Source organism: Papaver somniferum, chromosome 6 (assembly GCF_003573695.1).
Source record: "Papaver somniferum cultivar HN1 chromosome 6, ASM357369v1, whole genome shotgun sequence".
Taxonomy (NCBI): Eukaryota; Viridiplantae; Streptophyta; class Magnoliopsida; order Ranunculales; family Papaveraceae; genus Papaver; species Papaver somniferum.
The window spans coordinates 74,549,603-74,571,313 of NC_039363.1; the positions used below are offsets into that span (position 1 = coordinate 74,549,603).

The 21,711-nt window shown below is 35.1% G+C and overlaps 1 long non-coding RNA gene across 1 annotated transcript; it reads left to right on the forward strand.

The window, feature by feature from the left end:
• The first annotated feature begins 14,123 nt into the window (after window positions 1–14,123).
• On the forward strand, window positions 14,124–15,026 carry LOC113290312. The gene is made up of 3 exons (XR_003331588.1): window positions 14,124–14,134; window positions 14,223–14,406; window positions 14,996–15,026. It is a non-coding gene; the product is annotated as an uncharacterized LOC113290312 (long non-coding RNA).
• The last annotated feature ends 6,685 nt before the right edge of the window (window positions 15,027–21,711 follow it).

Below are 21,711 nucleotides of genomic sequence, written 5' to 3' on the forward strand. Positions count from 1 at the left end.
CCACCCCCCACCCTATTGCTTTTCAGTAAGAAAGAATATCGCTCATTTCACAAAGTCTTTAGTAAAACAGGATCGAGACCATCCTAAGATGCAAATGGTAAACAATCCATATTACAAAGAAAACAAGGTGAAATTTAGAAAAATATTCATGCAGAATGCGGACCATTAAAGTGACTTATGGCTCTAGTGAATGTTTTGAAATTTTGGACTAGTTATAGTTCCCAAGAAATTTTGCGTTTGGAAAACTACTAGCACATATTATACATGGAAGGCCTCACCACCCCTTGTAAATGCTATCTAGTGTACATCAAAAGGACTTGATGGTTATTGTGTATTTAATAGGATCAATGCAGAGAATCCTATACCTTATGGTCTCGTGCAAAGGCTATCATCAAAAGGTTACAGATGGAGCCTAAGGTATGGTTATGCGTACAAACCTACCTTTAACTGCTTGGGGAATATGCAATATTTACTCGGATCTTCACTTATTTGTTTTAGACCCACAATTGGTCAATCATTCTTTGCCTACCAGTTGGTAAATGGATATAAGCATGACATTTTGTGTTCTTACGCATTTTTTGTTGCACTATATATGTGTCATTACGAATACACATCGTACTATGATGGGTCATCAAAATGAATAAGTGACTATGTTGGACAAGAATTTCCAACGATTATCCGCATTTTCAAACCTTTGGCAGGAGATTTATTACTACTAGATTTGCGGGTTTTCATTTTAATGAGATAGTATTCCGTATTTAGGGGGAGATGAGAAAAAAGTAGTTCATAAGGGAACGACATGAATTGTCGTAGTTTCTAAGGGAACAATAGGAATTGTCGTGGTGTGTCCACAATGTGTCTCACATTAATTCTTGTACTCCAAAAATGTAAATGTGAAGTGACAAAGAATAATTGATTTCAGAAAGTGCACTGATATCAGCAACGTGATAAGATCATACATACCAGCTGCAAATAATCGTGCAAGGTTAGAAATCTTCAGTATGGGGTATACCATAGACTAAGTTGTTGCAACTACACTTGGTGGAAGTGTAGTTAAGGCCGTAGCTCCACAAAGGAAAATGGAGAGACCACCAGGTTCGATCAATACTCACCTAGAAAGGAAGTAAATGAGTAAGGCACAACCTAATTTGTATCATTGATGAAATCATCTCATTTTATTGACTCTGACTATGTCCATGAATCAATACTGGAGGATGCTCCGAAGTTTTAAATGGTTCTAGAGAACAATGAAATCCTGACGGATTATGAGAATGCACATGAGTCAATTGAAGGATCATGCGTGCGCAGTGATGATATAATAAATAGTTGCTTCAAAAGTGGAGCAAAATGAGATTGAACTGTGATTTATTTTGATTAATTTCAAATATATATCATATTTGGCCTACGCAATACATGTAGAACTTAGTTCTTTGGCCAATGTACGAGTATTTGGTATGGTAGTTCTAACCAACCAAGTGTAAAGCCTATTGGACATATATGATTAATTTGTCACAAAGCATAATAAGAAGAAAGAAGTCCTAAAGTATAAAGACCCTCCTTGTGGCGCGAGGTTTCTCACAATGCACTGGAATTGTTTGGTTGTAATGAACGTTATAGCGTTCCGCTACTTAGTTAGAGTGGTAATTTCAAAAGGACTTGAAATGCAGCATATGTATGTCATTATTACGTATCTCTGAAAGAATCAAGAGATAACAAATATTTACAAAAGTACTTTATAGACTTTTTGTTTCCCAAATCAAGTGACTCCAAACCACGGAATGCGTTTAGAGTTAGATAGAACGCCCACTTATAGATTGAAACAATCAAGCGGATGTGGTATACCCGTCTAAGTGGCTATTTGATTTGGAGGGGATAGACAAGTAAGGTATTTTTCCTTGCATATTTACAAACAAGTTCCTGATTTGGAATTTTAGCTACCTATGTTGATGTTACAGACATAATGGGTGCTCTTGATGTAATAAGAGATCCTACAAGCTACTCTAAATCCAAATTTGAGATGAGAAACCTGGGAAAGCTCGGCCGAAAATTGAGCTTGTGGTATATTATTCCACTAGTTTGCACATGTCTAAAGTAGTCAGGCAATTTAACAAGGACATGCATCCTTCTAGCACTCCCATGGTTAGTCGAGGTTCTGATGTAAGTAAATGACCAATTCGTCTAAAGGAAGATGACGAAGGTGTGTCGAGAGATGAGTTTCTCTTATCTAAGTACAATAGACGTATTATTGTACTTAGCATAATGTACTCGACCAAATGTTACATCCTCAGTGAACTTGTTAGCTAGATATAGCTCAGCGTCAACGCAACGTCAGTGGAATAGTATAGTGAATGTAATCATATACTTAAAAGTAACCATTGACATGGGTTTGTTTTATCCCTGCAAAGACATAAAAAGGAATGCTAACGATAGTGCAATCCAAAGGTTGTTGATTATGAAAGAACAATAATCTCTTCTCTAATGAAAGTAATCAGGGGGAGATATAGTAGACAATTTTCTAAGTCATTAACGATATTCAGTACGAAAAGTACATGACCAAAGGACTTGTCTGGAACAACGCTGGAAGTAACCAGGGGGAGATGCCGACATCAGGGGGAGGATCCAAGGATATGATGTTGAAATATTTTACTTCGAAATTGAACCTATGTTGTACTATTTTTCCCTTTGATCGAGAATAGTTTTTTCCAAAGGGTTTTGTTACTCGACAAGGTTTTTAGCGAGACAACACTAAAAGCGTCAAGTATGTTGAACGTTGAAGACATAAAGATCACGTTGATATTATTGAAAATATCTGAATCAAAGAAATGAAACGCGATAGTCTATTAAGCAACGTAATTTCCAGAATCAACAAAATGGTCTTATAAACATTCAAGTCAACAAAGTAAAGTGTGATAAACTTCTTTTAACTGCATTAGACTAATGAAAATTTTCTAACATCAGGGGGAGCATCTAATGGTGTGTTGAACTATTTTCCTTCACCGAGGCTACTTTTTCCCATGGGGTTTTGTTACTCGGTAAGGTTTTTAATGAGACAACAACAAACACCGGGAATGTAATTTCCAAGCTAAGGCTATTATCTTTCCCACGAGGATTTTCTGCCTTAGGAGTTGTGAAGCAACTAGTCAACTTCAATGGAGCAAAGTGATCATCTGCAACAGATTACCTTTACTTGCACCTCTCACGTTGTACTCTTTTCCCTTCGTCAAGGTTTTATCCCACTGGGTTTTCCTCGTCAAGTTTTTAATGAGGCAACGTACACGCATCCAACTATGTTCTAAGTTTAATTAATTTTGTACTCTTTTCTTTAGTTCAGGTTTTGTCCCTATGGGTTTTTCCTGACGAAGTTTTAACGAGGCAATTAACTTAGACTCTTCGATCTTTGAAGATCGTATTACATGTGATGAACTACATATAAAATGCGAGATAACATGTAAAGTACTACATGTGAATAGTTGTACCAAGGTTTTATCCCACTGGGTTTTTCCTTGTCAAAGTTTTAATGAGGAAATTGATTCCGGCACAAGTTTTCAAGGAGAGGATGACATTTGAAGACCTACATTCAAAGCACTATATGTGAAGCACTATATCTGGAGTTCCATTATTGAACCGCACAAGGGGGAGTGTTAAAGGGCCCATGCCCATGGATGTGCGGTTCATCCAGTTACCCCTTTATATGTGTATATTGTAACCTATGTAATAGAACTACTAATCTCTCTAATATGATGGTTCTTCTTCTTGTCTCTACGTCTCCTTCCTTCACCTCTGATTCTCCTCAATCAACATTACATTAATTAAGAGGACATTTATAATGAAAAAATTATAAAATGATTCATTATGAGCAATTAATGAGACACTTAATGAATTAAACATTTATAATGTTTTTAAGTTGAACCAAAACCATTGATTTATATTCTCGCTAGATAAATCTGAACCTCTTTATCTTGCTTTAACTTGTCCAAAATGTGTATCGAAGTGTGCGCGAAAAAACTAATTTCTTAAAAGCAACCAAAGAAAACAGAAAAAGAATAGAAGTTGTGTGAGTTAACTGGTAGATGGGAGGAACTACCACCAAACCATTTCTAATCTTTTTATGAAATTACAAATCAGCGTTATGCGTCATTTTTTAAAAAAGTGGCCATAAAATGGACTATATTCCTTAGAAATATATATATTCCACCAAACAGAATAACATAGAGCATACAGAATGTGGTGTTTACAAACCGCAATCGCACAATAATATGTCCTTAGTCGCACTTGTATTACGTCTTTTATACTTTAAAATATGGTGCACAAACAATTGATCACGTGAAATCTGGTGAAAACTACAATTTTCACTTCATTCACTTTAAAAACTACTTCTTTGCATATACAAAATCATCTTCGCAATCTTTGCAAACGTTTCTGTATATATATATTCTGAATTTAATTAGGGAACTATGCAGAACAAGCTGGACATGTTCTTCCTATTTTACTCACAAAGTATATATATATATACATACACACAACTTATAATGTTGATGTTATCATAAGCACCACAATTACCAATGAAAGATCGATTTCATCATTTTTTGAAAGAAAGTTACTAAATTCTATTCAGACAACAAACACCACAGTTTTGGCAAAGTTCCTTTTGATCTTAGTAATTAATGAAGTAGAATTCTGTAAACATCCGTTCCAAGATGATCAATACAAATGAAACTAGTAGTTTTCTTAGTTGGTTGTTAATCTTGTTTAATTGCAAAGATTTCTCACCTCATTGCGGCCAAAATTAGGTCAAGTGGGCAGATGTCGTGGTTGATTCCAATCTTGGTTAACCGCAAAGATTACTGACCTCATTGCGGCAGAATAAGGTCAAGTGGGAAGATGTCGTGTTTTCCTTTTTGGATGTTTTTGTTTTTCGTTAACCAAAGAATGACAGAGATGCAACTGTTTTCCTTTTAAATACATTCAACAATATTTATGATGATAATGGAAGAATGACGATGATGAAACTATTTCAGTAAACCGTATAGAATTTTGCATATAGTATCTTTAATCAAAATGAATAATAACATAGATTTACCTGATTCGATGCTAAGCAGAAGCGCTATTACATAAACCTCATACTTTGTGGATATATCTTTTTAAAGTGAAACGATGCATTGGTTTCACAAGGTAACCGCAAATTATTTTCTCAAACGTCACACAATAATCTGCTCAGGGCATACATCATCATCATTTTCTAGCTCCATGGACTTTTGTAAAACAACAGATCTGGAAAAGACACATCTTGATTGGCACATTCATTTAAGAGTTACGTAAACCACTTATGTGAATGGATTTATCAGAAGAAAATATTACACTCCTCGACGGAGGTGGATTTAATCTTTATTATAAACCCAATATATAAACCCAATACTTCGTGGATATATATTTTTAAGGCGAAATGATACATTGAGGCCACCAAGTAACCGCACCTCATTCTCTCTCCTGTCGCACAAAGATGTGGTTAGGGCACAGGTCATTATCATTTTATAGCTCCGTGGACTTTTGTCAAGCTACAGCTCTGGAAAAGACACATCTTAGAGTGACGTAAAATACTTAAGTGAGTTACAAATGGGATTAGGAGTTTGTTTTCGATCTTGGTAAATTGCAAAGATTTTAGGTTTTAGGTTTTAGGTTTTTATCTTTCTCGTGGGTCTGGTGGCAAATCTATGCTATCAAGATTTTTTATATAATAAAGTTAATGGCGTCCTATGGTGGTGGTGCTGCATTATATAATCAAGCATGTTTTGAAAGAAGACGATCTAATTCGGCGAAATAATTCTGATTTTGATAACTTTGACATCAATTTGGGCATATTACTTCTTTTTTATGGAACCATCGTACATATATGATGTCAATGATGAAGATTCAAAAGATCAAGAAACAAACCAGTTTGGAATCATTAACAGGATGTCAATTTCTTCAGCATACAAGCTTAGTACAGTTTTCGTTTTTTGTTTCTTAAATCTGTAAATTTAATACTAATTGTTATTTTCTGTTTTATGATGTAATTGATCACGATATAAGTAAAATATCATATAAATAAAATTACGAGGCATTGCCTTTTTCCTTCAAACACAAACAAATAAATTAGACTCCTCGTTGACAGTGGATAAAATCTTTCTCATAGCGATTATGTAATCATAAGCTCATACTTTGTGGCTATATTTTTTTAAAGTGAAACGATGCAGTGGTTTCAAAGTTTAATCGCAAACTATTCTCTCAAACATCCTACAATATCTGGTTAGCACACACCACACGTCATCATCATTATGTAGCTCCGTGGACTTTTGTGAAACAACAACTAAAAGACACATCTTGATTGATACATACATACTAGAGTGACGTAAAGTGGATGTTTCAAAAGAAAATAATATTACTCCTCCTTCGTTGTGGAAATAATCTTTCTCATAACGATTAAATAATCATAAACATCATATGTACTTTGTGGATATTTTTTTTAAAACGAAGTGATGCATTGGTTTTGCATTGTAACCGCACCCTATTCTGTCAATGGTCACGCAGTTATCTGGTGAGGACACAGGTCATCATCATTCTGGAAAAGACACTTCTTGATTGGTACATACATTTTAGAGTGACGTAAACTATGTAAGTGAGTGGATGTTTCAAAATAAAATAATTACACTCCTCGTTGGCCGAGGATTTGATCTTTATCATAGCGATTATGATCATAAACCTAATACGTTGAGGATATATTTTTGAAGGTGAAATCATACATTGGTTTCGCAGCGTAACCGGAACTCCGACTCCCAACTGTAGGACAATAATCTGGTAAGGGCACACGTCATCATCGTTTTTCTCCCCCGTCACTCTTGTGTTACGTCTTTTATACTCTAAAATATGGTGCACAAACAATTGATCACGTGAAATGTGGGCAAAATAAACTTTTCACCGTATAATTTTGTGTATAATAACTTAATTAAATCAACTTGAATAAAAACATAAATTTACCTGATTAATATACTAAGCAGAAGCGTGACGATATAATCATGAACCTCATACTTTGTAGATATATTTTTTTAAAGCGAAATGATGTATCTGGTAAGAGCACATGTCATCATCATTTTGTAGCTCTGTGGACTTTTGTCAAGCTACATGCTACAACTCTGGGAAATACACATCTTAGATTGTCATAAACTACTTACATGTGTGGATGTTTCAAAAGAAAATAGTTACTTTCCTCGTTGTCTGTGGATTTAATCTTTATCATAGCGATTATGTAACTCACCCCTGAAAAAATATGATACGTAAGGAGTTATAATAATTATTATACTAAAAGGGAGGGACATCTCAGGATTTTCAGGTCCCAAATACTACCACCAAACCATTTCTAATCTTTTTATCATATTGCAAATCAGCGTTATGCTTCATTTTACAAAAAAGTGGCCATAAAATGGACTCTATTCCTTAGAAATATATATATATTCCACCAAACAGAATAAAATAGAGCATACAGAATGTGGTGTTTACAAACCGTAATCACACAATAATATTTCCTTAGTCATACTTGTATTACGTCTTTTATACTTTAAAATATGGTGTACAAACAATTGATCACGTGAAATCTGGTGAAAACTACAATTTTCACTTCATTCACTTTAGAAACTACTCCTTTGCATATACAAAATCATCTTTGCATTCTTTGCAAACATTTCTGTATATATATTCTGAATATAATTAGGGAACTATGCAGAACAAGATGGACATGTTCTTCCGATTTTACTCACAAAGTATATATATACATACACACATCTTATAATGTTGATGTTATCATAAGCACCACAATTACTAATGAAAGCTCGATTTCATCATCTTTTGAAAGAAAGTTACTAAATTCTATTCATACAACAAACACCACAGTTTTGGCAACGTTCCTTTTGATCTTAGTAATTAATGAAGTGGAATTCTGTAAACATCCGTTCCAAGATGATCAATACAAATGGAACTAGTAGTTTTCCTAATTGGTTGTTAATCTTGGTTATTGCAAAGATTTCTCACCTCATTGTGGATAGAATAAGGTCAAGTGGGTAGATGTCGTGGTCGATTCCAATCTTGGTTAACCGCAAAGATTATTGACCTTATTGCGGGCAGAATAAGGTCAAGTGGGTAGATGTCGTGTTTTCCTTTTTGGATGTTTTTGTTTTTTGTTAACCAAAGAATGACATAGATGCAACTGTTTTCCTTTTAAATACAATTATTAAACAATATTTATGATGATAATGGAAGAATCACAAGGTAACTGCAAATTATTCTCTCAAACGTCGCACAATAATCTGCTCAGGGCACACATCATCATCATTTTCTAGCTTCGTGGACTTTTGTAAGATAACAGATCTGGAAAAGACACATCTTGATTGGTACATTCATTTAAGAGTTACGCAAACCACTTATGTGAGTGGATTTTCAGAAGAAAATATTACCCTCCTTATTGGCGGTGGATTTAATTCTAATCATAAACCTAATACTTTGTGGATATATATTTTTAAGGCGTAATGATGCATTGGCGTCACAGTGTAACCGCACCTCATTCTCTCAGTTGTCGCACAAAGATGTGTTTAGGGCACATGTCATTATCATTTTGTAGCTCCGTGGTCTTTTTTCAAGCTACGTCTCTAGAAAAGACACATCTTAGAGTGACGTAAACTACTTAAGTGAGTTACAAATGAGATTAGGAGTTTGTTTCCGATCTTAGTTAATTGCAAAGATTTTAGGTTTTAGGTGTTTATCTTTCTCGTGGGTCTGATGGAAAATCTATGCTATCAAGATTTTTTATATAATAGCGTTAATGGCGTCCTATGGTGGTGGTGCTGCATTATATAATCAAGCATGTTTTGAAAGAAGACGATCTAATTCGGCGAAATAATTCTGATTTTGATAACTTTGACATCAATTTGGGCATATTACTTCTTTTTTATGGAACAATCGTACATATATGATGTCAATGATGAAGATTCAAAAGATCAAGAAACAAAATGGTTTGAAACCATTAACATGATGTCAATTTCTTCAACAGACTAGCTTAGTACAGTTTTCGTTTTTTGTTTCCTAAATCTGTAAATTTAATAATAATTGTTATTTTCTGTTTTATGATGTAATTGATCACGATGTAAGCAAAATATCATATAAATAAAATTACGAGGCATTGCCTTTTTCCTTCAAAAACAAACAAATAAATTAGACTCCTCGTTGGCAATGGATAAAATATTTCTCATAGCGATTATGTAATCATAAACTTCATACTTTGTGTCTATATTTTTTTTAAGTGAAACGATGCAGTGGTTTCAAAGTATAACCGCAAATTATTCTCTCAAACATCCCACAATAATCTGGTTAGGACACACGTCATCATCATTATGTAGCTCAGTGGACTTTTGTGAAACAACAGCTAAAAGACACATCTTGATTGGTACATACATATTAGAGTGACGTAAGGTGGATGTTTCAAAAGAAAATAATATTATTCCTCCTTGGTTGTGGATATAATCTCCCTCATAACAATTAAGTAATCATAAACCTCATATGTACTTTGTGGATTTTTTTTTTTAAAATGGAAGTGATGCATTGGTTTTGCATTGTAACCGCACCTATTCTCTCAATGGTCACGCAGTTATCTGGTGAGGGCACAGGTCATCATCATTCTGGAAAAGACACTTCTTGATTGGTACATACATTTTAGAGTGACGTAAACTATGTAAGTGAGTGGATATTTCAAAATAAAATAATTACACTCCTCGTTGGCCGAGGATTTGATCTTTATCATAGCGATTATGTATCATAAACCTAATACTTTGAGAATATATTTTTGAAGGAGAAATTATACATTGGTTTCGCAGCGTAACCGGACCTCCGACTCCCAACTGTAGGACAATAATCTGGTGAGGGAACACGTCATCATTGTTTTTTCTCCCCCGTCACTCTTGTGTTACGTCTTTTATACTATAAAATATGGTACACAAACAATTGATCACGTGAAATGTGGTGCAAAATAAACTTTTCACCGTATAATTTTGTGTATAGTAACTTAATTAAATCAACTTGAATAAAAAAATAAATTTACCTGATTAATATACTAAGCAGAAGCACGACGATGTAATCATGAACCTCATACTTTGTGGATATATTTTTTTAAAGCGAAATAATGCATCTGGTCATTTTGTAGCTCTGTATATTTTTGTCAAGCTACATGCTACAACTCTGGAAAATACACATCTTAGAGTGTCATGAACTACTTACGTGCATGGATGTTTCAAAAGAAAATAGTTACTTTCCTCGTTGGCTGTGGATTTAATCTTTATCATAGCGAGTATGTAACTTACCCCGATACATAAGGAGTTATAATAATATTATACTAAAAGGGAGGGACATCTCAGGATTTTCAGGTCCCAAAGACTACCACCAAACCATTTCTAATATTTTTATCAAATTGCAATTCAGCGTTATGCTTTACAAAAAAGTGGCCATAAAATAGACTCTCTTCCTTATAAATATATATATTCCACAAAGCAGAATAAAAATAGAGAATACAGAATGTGGTGTTTACAAACCGCAATTGCACATTAATATCTCCTTAGTCGCACTTGTATTATGTCTTTTATACTTTAAAATATGGTGCACAAACAATTAATCACGTGAGATCTAGTGAAAACTAAAATTTTCACTTCATTCACTTTAAAAACTACTCTTTTGCAAACTCAAAATCATCTTTGCATTATTTGCAAACGTTTCTGTATATAAATTCTGAATATAATTAGGGAACTATGCAGAACAAGCTGGACATGTTCTTCTTATTTTACTCACAAAGTATATATATATATATATATATACATACACACCGCTTATAATCTTGATGTTGTCATAAGCATCACAATTACCAATCAAAGCTCGATTCCATCATCTATTGAAACAAAGTTACTAAATTCTATTCATACAACAAACACCACAGTTTTGGCAACGTTCCTTTTGATCTTAGTAATTAATGAAGTGGAATTCTATAAACATCTGTTCCAAGATGATCAATAAAAATCGAACTAGGAGTTTTCCTAGTTGGTTTTTTCCTATCTTGTTTAATTGCAAATATTTCTCACCTCATTGCGGATAGAATAAGGTCAAGTGGATAGATGTTGTGTTTTCCTCTTTGGATGTTTTTGTTTTTTGTTAACCAAAGAATGCAGAGATGCAACTGTTTTCATTTTAAATACAATTATTCAGCAATATATATGATGATGAAACTATGTCAGTAAACCATATAGAATTTTGTGTGTAATCACTTAAATCAACATGAATAATAACATAGATTTACCTGATTCCGATGATAAGCAGAAGCGCCATTACATAAACCTCATACTTTGTGAATAAATTTTTTTAAAGTGAAACGGTGCATTGGTTTCACAAGGTAACCGCAAATTATTCTCTCAAAAGTCGCACAATAAACTGGTTAGGGCACACATCATCATCATTTTCTAGCTCTGTGGACTTTTGTAAGACAACATATATGGAAAAGACGGTGGATTTAATCTTTATGATAAACCTAATACTTTGTGGATATATTTTTTTAAGGTGAAATGAAGCATTGGGGTCACCGTGTAATCACACCCCGTTCTCTCACCTGTCGCACGAATATCTGGTTAGGCACACGTCATTATCATTTTGTAGCTCCGTGGACTTTTGTCAAGCTACAACTCTGGAAAAAACACATATTAGAGTGACGTAAACTACTTAAGTGAGTTACAAATGAGATTAGGAGTTTTTTTTTCCGATCTTGGTTAATTGCAAAGAGTTTAAGTTTTAGGTTTTTATCTTTCTCGTGGGTCTGATGGCAAATCTATGCTATCAAATTTTTTTATATAATAGCGTTAATGCGTCCTATGGTGGTGGTGCTGCATTTCAGGCTTTTCAGGTCCCAAAGATTACCACCAAACGATTTTTAGTCTTTTTATCAAATTCCAAATTTGCGTTATGCTTCATTTTACAAAAAAGTGGCCATAAAGTGGACTCTCTTCCTTAGAAATATATATATTCCACCAAGCAGAATAAAAATAGAGCATACAGAATGTGGTGTTTACAAACCGCAACTGCACATTAGTATCTCCTTAGTCGCACTTGTATTACGTCTTTTATACTTTAAAGTTTAAAATATGGTGCACAAACAATTGATCAGGTGAAATCTGGTGAAAACTACAATTTTCACTTCATTCACTTTAAAAACTATGACATTCAATCTTCTTTGCAAATAAAAAATCATTTTTGCATCCTTTGCAAACGTTTCTGTATATATATTCTGAATATAATTAGGGAACTATACAGATCAAGATGGGGATGCATGGCCGACTAGGTAGTGTTTCCGCTAAATGTTGGGACATTGTTTAAATAGCCTACCTTTGGTTTTTTCCTTCTTTTTTTTTTGCGTTACACCTATGGTCCAACCATCCCAGCCAGCCCACCCCAAACAAATCGCATTTTAATATTTTCCTTCGTCGCACTTGTATTACGTCTTTTACACTTTAAAATATGGTGCACAAATAATTGATCATGTCAAATGAGGAGCAAAATACAATTTTCACCATATAGAATTTTTTGTATAGTAAGTTAAATAAACATCATTAACAACGTAGATTTACCAGATTTATATACTAAGAAAAAGCACGATGATATAATCATCAACCTCATACTTTCTTCTAATTTAGTTGCTAAGTTTCATATTTTTCCCCATTTTATCCTATCTAATTTACCTCTATGTTGGAATCAGGTCATAGTATTGAGAATTGTGTAATTCTATTTCCCATGCATATCTTAAATACTCATCTCTTTATACATCCTTGATTCCCTTCTTCTCCGACTAAAACAAACTCTCTCTCTCTAAACCAAAAAACTGGACTAGGGGTGTAAATAATACCCCAAAATACTCAGCCTTCCTGTATCCGCCCGAGCCCGCCTGTACCCGAAGTAGCCCAAAGCCTGTTATGGCCCGTCATGGACCACCCGACCTGGCCTGGATTAATTTATTGGGCGGTCTCGGGCTTTGCGATTAATTATGATGCCCGGCCTGATACCCGGCCTGGTGCCCGGCCTGAAAGCCTTCTATGTGCCATTAATCATTTAATATCCTCTTAAAAAGACTTAAAAGTTACAATTTTATAATTGTCAATTTCGTGTCAAGAAAAATAAAATATATAATTGGTTTTTTACTTATAATTAACCTTTTAAAAACATTAATGGTAATATATTTTCTTATTAGAAAGTTTATTGTACTCTAATTAATTATTTATTATAGGCTAAAATTAAAAATTTGTCAGTATAATTTAAATATAAAATAATACTATCACTTACGATATGAGATGTTGGAAAGGAAAGGATATTGTATTTTATACCGTTCATTTGAAAATTTAAACTTAAAGAAAAAAAATCAAAATAGTGGCCTGTCCGGCCCGATCTGGCCTGCCCGTATAAAAAGCGGGCTTTGGACGGTCTTTGGGTAGCAAATTATCTACTTGTACCCGGCCTGTCCGGCCTGAATTTGTTTACGGGCTCACAAATATTAAGCCTGGCCTGCCCGGCCCGTCTTAGTTTTTGGATCGGGCGGCCCGGCCTGCCCGAATTTACACCCCTAAACTGGACATATATCTTATATACAAGTTTAGGGGTAATTTTGGAAAAAAAAATCCTCTCTCTACTTTCCTTAATTTGTGTGCAAAAACCATTTTAAGCAAGTATCCTATTTCTGAGGGAGTGTGACACCTAAAATTTAAGACGTTGTCTACCAAAGTTTCATCCGACTCCAATGCAACAGTCAATTAAGGTCATAAAGAATAAATAAAGATGACCCTGTAATTGTACGTCGTGGACCTTGTCTGTTGGTTTTCACGCCGGTATTTGAAGGAAGGATATGGAACTGTTTTGACCCTTCTGCCTTTAAGCGTCCAATATATTCATTTGACGTTTCGATTCTACCAGTCATTTAAGATGGGTACTAATATGATACAGAGACAGACCTACCCCTACTATTTATAAACACATTCCTTTAACTGTCTCCACTCTTCACCTTCATTGTGTTTGGTGATGGCTTCATCTTCAGGTAAGCATTTGTTTTTTGTTTTATGTTATCATGTTCTCTTCGACTTCTGGCTATTAACGTATCTCTCTTCCTTTTTATGATGGAAAAGTTTATACTGGAATCTCTCATCGGTTCCGGCTAGATAACGAGAGGTTGAAGCAGGTGAAATATGAAGAGGCTACTGGTACTGCCGAAGAAGTCCGTTTTATTGTACCAGCTCAGGTGTCCGTTCGGATCCTGCTCCAGCTGCAGTTGGTCCTCTTCCCGGTTTAGCACATGTCCCAGAAAAACAGGTATTGACCTTGTCGTTCTCTGTGATTTATATCTAAACTAGTCTTGTCCCATTCTTCCATTTTATCAAAACTGCTCTTGTCCCACTCTTCCATTGTATCGTTATCAGGTTCTGACTACAACAAAAATAACCAGGGATCATCCATAAAAACTGTGCCCCAAATTCTGGATGTCTGATAAATGCCCATATAATTCTGTAGAGTATTCTTCAAATCACAGTTTTTTCCGCAACAAAAAGTGTTACTTGTAACAGGAAGGTCACAAATATTTACTGTACGTGATCTAAGAACACTTATTCCTTAGAATTTGTGATCTGTAGGTTGGGTTTTAAAACTTTACCTTGAATAATTGGTGATATTTTCAATGAGTTTTCTCACAAATTCACACTATACAAATAGTGGTACAACCATCTATAATCCATTTTCACCTGTAAATCAAAATTAAACCTAATACTAAAAATATTAAAAATTGAATACGTAAAACTATGTCAGTGAACAGAAAAATAGGAAAATCCATTTTCACCTGAAAATCAAAATTGAACCTAATAAATACAAATTCAATATATGTGATCTATTGTTGTTTTTGCTGTAGTGTCTGGAGGCATATCTCGCAGAGATTCGTAGAAAAAGATGGGAAACGGTTGAAGAACATCTTGAAGATGTTGTTGGACTATGCCGTCCTCAAAGTAGAGATAAAAGGGCTATTAATAATTTGAAGGCTGCAAAAAAAGCTTTGGATGCAGCGAAAGTCATGCGGGCGGCTCGAGATAGAGCAAAGGAGGCAGCAGTTCGTCGGACAAGGGACGCTGTGGAAACGACGGCTGAGAAACATCTTCTACGTAGAGCCAAGAAGCGCGAGATCCGTGATCGTGAAGAACTTCTTTTCAGGCTTGTTTCTGCATACACTGAAACTTTATGTCTTTATAATTAGGTGTTAACCCTTTGGATTGTGAACTTAGGGGAAGGCCTTTTTTTTTCAGACGTTTAATTGGTTGTTTTTTCACCGGATTAGACTACTAAATCCCCATGAATTAGGTTACTATCATCATTGGATTTTTCTTTTCTTTTTTTCTTTTTTTTTAATAGGAAAGAAGATATTGTTTGAAGTGTGTGGGCTTCCAACTCAAAATCAATTGGCAATGAGTGGAGTGGCTCACCACCTTATATATTAAGATCTAGGCTAAGGAGTTAGCAATGTGGGACTATCTTATAGTTTCTCCAACATGCTCCCCCTCCATGCTGCACATTGCGGTACACACCTTCGGTGTGTGTATCATCTCTGTAAATGATATATGGAGAGGAGTATTTAAGATCGTGCACACATTTCCCCATATAATGACTTGATTCCAACATAGGGGTGGATTAGGATAAAAAGTGGAAAAATATGAAATCTAACAAGTAAATTGGGACAACAAAATTTCTCAATATAGATTTCTAAACTAGGATGGAGGGAGAAGAAACAAAATGCCCAGTTTGTTCTGCAAAGTGGTTAAATGTATTATTAAAATAGGATATACAGAAACATTTACAAAGGAGGAAACAATAATTTTATATGGGCCAAAAAGGACTAAATACAGTATATCTTTTAAAGTAATATTTTCCTTTGCGCGATTTTTCACGTGATTAACTGTTTGTGCACCATGTGATGGTTTACGTGTGTAGACCACCACCTCCAGTGGCGGAGCCACGTTAGGACTGTCCTCCCTAGAATCCCCAAATTGTAAATTCATCCCTAGGTTTTTAGCAGTTTTATAAATTTGTCCCCGTTGAATTTAGAGAAAAAACATTAATACTTGCCTAAATCTTGCATGTCTTACAAAATGTTTCAAAAATGTTAGTAATGGGTCCGATTAGTATTAAAATTTGCCTCTCTGTATCAAATTTGCGGTGATATACCAAAAGTACCATCATATACAAAAGCGTCTAATTTTTTTTTTGGCATTGAGTCATATCATTTTCTACCGTATAGATTTGTCCTCCCAACAGTTTTAAACAATCACACAACCTCAGATTGATGAATAATTAAATAATTACTAAGAAAATAGATAAGTAAATTGTATTTTGCACCATATTTGTATATTGTATTATAGTTTTACGTGCAAATTCTACTTTGCACAACACTTCCTCTCCATTTAATTTGAATTCTTATCTGTACTTAATTAGTTAATTGTCACGACAATTCAAATGTCGTGAAGCACGATTGGAAATGGAATTAATCTGACTCAATATCTATGACGTCGGGATCCATAGGACGACATTTATTTGCTTTCTTTGGTTTCTCTTCCAGATCATCCGATAGTAATGCACGCTCTTCTTCCCATACACGGCCAAGTTCCAAGTCATGCAACGTGTCTATTATTCGGTTTTGTCCTGTCTCAAGATCATCTTTGTTCGTCTCACCTATCAACCGCATCACGGTTAATAACCTTTCATTTCTTTCCTTCTCTATCCATTGTTGCCCTGTCATGGGGGATTTAGCATTTTCTCTTCGTCGATAATAATCACTCCAAACTTCTTTCTAAATGTATTTGGAATTTTTCACGTATAATTATAAACCCTTTAGTTTCCCCTCCTTTTAAACTACTCTCACTTGGTAGTCACAATTATTCATTGGTATAAATTTTAAGTTTCTGAAGGGTCACGCCTGTTCCCAAGAAAACCATCCAACCTCTTTAATTAATGGGCGGGCTTTAATTTTATTGCTGGAATCTTGCAACAATGAACAATACTAAAAGAGCAAGGAATGGCAAATTCATTAAAATTATTTTGTTTCCTTCAAAAAAAAAATAAAAATATATATATATATATATATATATAATTTATAGTTACAAGAGACATATGTACTTCAATACTTCCTTGGTAGTTGGGAATGATGGAACTGACACATCTTGCGGGGAAATGATAAACAAGAGACAGAAGTCGGGCCATTAGAAACAACGTTGACTACTCCCGTGTAAACTGAACTGTTTTTTAAATTTTTCAGAGAACAAGAATTAATAGATTTTCTGAAGAATGTTTCCTTGGAGGCAGGTATCTAAATATTTAAATATTTTTCAGAGAACAAGAATTATGCAAAGTTTCTCCCTGGGAGGGTTAAATGGAAGTGGAAGTGGTTGTCTAATGTAGTAAATACTCTTAATGTTTTTGCTCTTCCCAATCCATCACCGATTCACCGGCTAAGTTATCTCTTGATCCATCTATGCTATAAATACAAGAGTTTTCTTCTACAGGTTTTGCTCAGAAAAGTAAAAAAACTCAGGGAATCGATTTTTTTAGAGAGAGAGATAGAAAACTAAGACAATGGCTGCTCAACAGAGAAATTATGTTCGAAGATATAAGAAAAAGATTGATGGTGAGATGCTTGAGGTGATACCACTTCCGCGAGAGAGAGAACCCTCTCCCATTCATAATAATATTTCCAGGGCCTTCATTTTTGAAAATGTACCAAAAGAAGAAATAGTCGATGAAGATACTCCACCTCCTCCACACAAGACTTGGTATGCTTTTTTCCGAAGTTTCCGTACGCTTTGGAAGGAGTGTGGTGACGAGATAGCTGATGATGAGTACGACGAGGAGGATTTCTATAGGCATATTTTTCCAAAGGTAAGAAGGTTCCGGGTGATCGACGGTATGAAGACTGAGATCCTGGAGGAACAACCCCAACCTATTAGATAGGTTAAAATCACGAGTACTTTGCAAATATTTGCTATCTCACAGTTGTAAGGGGAAAAAGTATCTAAGAAGGAAAAATCTCGTAAGCTTTATTTATTTTGTCGGTGTTAATTAATTATTTTATTTAAATTTTGTTCTTGTTTTTTAGGTTACATTTTGTAAGATGATGATCGTATTGAAATGGCCTGGAATGGAGATGGATGTTAATTTTATATGGGTATGGTCTATATGGAATGTATGGTACGTTATATATATATATATTAATTTATGGTATTAATGGAAATAAAATTGAGTTGTTCTTCCCAAAGATGATCGATGAAATTGGTAGAAGATAAAAATGACGACAACTAGTTTTTTATTCCGCCCTCCTTGACTAAGAGATAAAGATGACGATAACTAGTTTTATATTTCCGCCCTCTTTGACTTCATATCAACTCTGATCGAAGTCCATCTATCCCCTAATTTATATGAATCGAATTTTTTTTGATGGTGCCTTTAAGGAGGAGGTTCTCCAGAACCCAGGTAATTTATGTTCGACGCTTAAGGATCGAGGAAATGCAATTTGCAGAAGGAGTTTCTCCAAAATGCGTCAAACTGTATAGTTTAACTTTCTAGACACATTCTTAAATACTCCTCTCTATATATATTCCTTTAACATTTCTTCTCTTTAGTCAAAGTATTTATTTTTTTGAGTTCTTCCAAGTTTAGAACAAAAAACTAGGACTTCTAAAAACTAGGAGCTTAAATATTAATCTGGAGTCTCCAAGTTTTGAAGTGTAAATTGGCTTTTGCACTATATTTCACGTGATTAATTTTTTCCGGAACATAATTTTGGTGGTAATTTTTCAAGTGAAAATTGTCTTGTGCACTTCATTTCACGTATTTAATTGTTATGTTGCACCATGAACTAATCAGAATTAGCCAATTAGATGATCTACCTATGCACCTCTTAATGGCAATTCTGGAAGGTTTATCGAATAATGCAGCGTCTAGAGTTAGGTTTTGAAAATATGCTTGCATGGAGTAATGATGTTTTTGGAGAAGGTGTTCATGGATTTGAATTGTCTTTAATAGTAAAGAGATATGACGTTTAACCAGACGTCATAAATAGCTTAATGGAGCTATACTTTCTACCAGTGGCGGAGCCACGTTAGGACTAGGGAGGACAGTTGTCCTGGCTGATCAAAAAAAAGGAGAGGATCCCCAAATTGTAAATTCATCCCTAGATGGCGGGTCTTCCCTCTAAATTTGTATCATTTAGCTGTGATGTAGCATTTCTTTTGTAGTATATGGCTTGTAATGTTGACCTCTGCAATACAGCCTGGACTTTTCATTTAGTTAAGGACCTGGCCATGGATAGTGTACCATACCCGAATCCACATCCGAGAGTTAAAAATTCTGCAAATGCAAAGTGTTTGGAACCGCACCGTATGGTCCAATTGTGTTAGTATAAAGATGCAGTTCCTAAACATAGATCCAATAGACTTGACTGGACACAGTTACGTCTGATCATAACACTTAGTGTCGCTTATTTTCATAATTAAGATAATTACTAAAATGATCAACGGTTGTGACGAATAGTATGTTACTCTTCCCAACCATATTATAAGAGAAAGAGAGAAGAAGCCTTTCAGTTTCTTATTCAGTTTCTTAAGATCAGAGACGTGGACAATTTCAGTTTCTATTCTCAGAGAAATTATTAAAGAATGCCGCGAGGGTTGAATTGTGACAAGGCATAGTAGAGGAACAGATGTATGATCAAATCCCTCTTGGACTTGGGAAAGTTACGAAAAGACCAAAATTTAATCTTCCCTCTTCTAATCATGTAAAAAAATTTAGCATGCAAAATTTGTGGAATCTAATATTCTTGCAAAAGTGAAATTGACCATGAATGTTAGGTTTAGAAAATTCACAGTGCTTGTTATTGAAAATGTTGTTCCACCAATTTTTCAGAGTGTTGCTGGAAATGGGATAGTGCTGCTTCTGGGGGTGAAGAGAGAAAACATGAGTTGCAAGAAAATGTTAATGCAATTGGGAGTGTTAGTGGGAGTGGTAGTGGTGGTGGAAATGATGATGGGAACATGGCTAGAGATGAGGTGGCAGCAGCCTCTTCTGGTGAGGAGCAAGGAGGAAAAGATGCTCCTCCTAACCCATTTGGAGATAGGGTATAGGGAGTCAGAGATGGTTGGGTGGTGTTTGCAACTCATCCACGACGTGGTCGATTTGTGATCAATGAAGGGGTGGTGTTGGTGGGTGATCGGTACGCGGTGTGTGGTGGAGTACGTCAAGGATTTTATACTGTTACCATGCCAGCACCTGTCAGGGCAGCAATCCGAGAGAATGCCTCCCTTCCCATTCATCCTCATACTGTAACTTTCCCACAATTGGACATGGTGACCCCTGTGATTGGTCGAATTGCCACTGAAGTAGCAGCCATTGCTAATGCAGGACATGGTGAAGTCAATCCACCCCAAGATGGCCAAAATCCAGAGCCTGAGCCAGAGCCAATGCATCCCAATCTAGAAGGAGTTCAAGTAGTATATCCAGTTGGTCATGATCCTGCAGGCGAAGCTACAGGGCCATCTGGAGATGCTGCTGGCAACTAATATGGTAATTTTCACAAAAAAACTCTGAGAGAAGTGAGGAATAGCCAACAGGTGTATGAATATATAAACACCTTGAATTTTTTTGGTAAACTATAAACTTTTATGATTTTTGTGTCCGAGGATAGTATGCTTATTGTTTTTTTTTGGTAATTAACTTCAGTTAAGGACAAACAAGTTTTATCTGTGTTTAAGTAAATTGTTGTAGATGGTATTCGGATCCTGTTATGAATTCCCAAAAATTCAACCATTGATCTAAAATCCGATATTTGGAGACTATCTTTTTGTTAAAACTCTTCTAAAGCTGGTATAAAAGTCAAAAAGTCAAAAGTCAAAACGTATACAATACATGTGCATTACCAGCAATTCTAATTAATTTGCAAATTAGTAACTAGAGCTTCTTTGCAGAGAATACTGTAAATGCGGATGTTGATCTCGATTGTAATGAACTGGGTCTTTTCTGTGCAAATTCTATTTTGCATTAGACTCCCTCTCCATTTAATTTTGAATTCTTCTATGTACTTGATTACCTTATTAATTTGATACTCCCTTAGTCCCTAATATAAAGGCAGAGAAGACCATTCACTTTCCTGTTTTACTCTTTGTACAAAAAAGTTCATATAAAATTGACTCTCTTCCTTAGAAATATATACCACCAAGCATAAAAAAGATTAGAGCATATATAGAATAAAGAGGATGTGGTACAAAAAAGTTCCTATAAAATGGACTCTCTTCCTTCGTCGCATTTGTATTACGTCTTTTACAGTTTTAAATATGGTGCTCAAATAGTTTATCACGTGAAATGTGGTGCAATTCAGCCAAAGAGGGGCGATAGGTTCGAAGAGGTGTAATTAATCCTGAATTAAAAATTTAGATAAAATTGACTATGGATGGAAGTTTTCAAAGATTCATGATGATTCTGGATACCGTGTATGGGGTTTCGAACCGGCATGCAAGGTCTAGAGACACTGAGACAGGTGTCTAGAATTAGGTTTTGAAAATATGCTTGCATGGAGTAATGATGTTTCTGGAC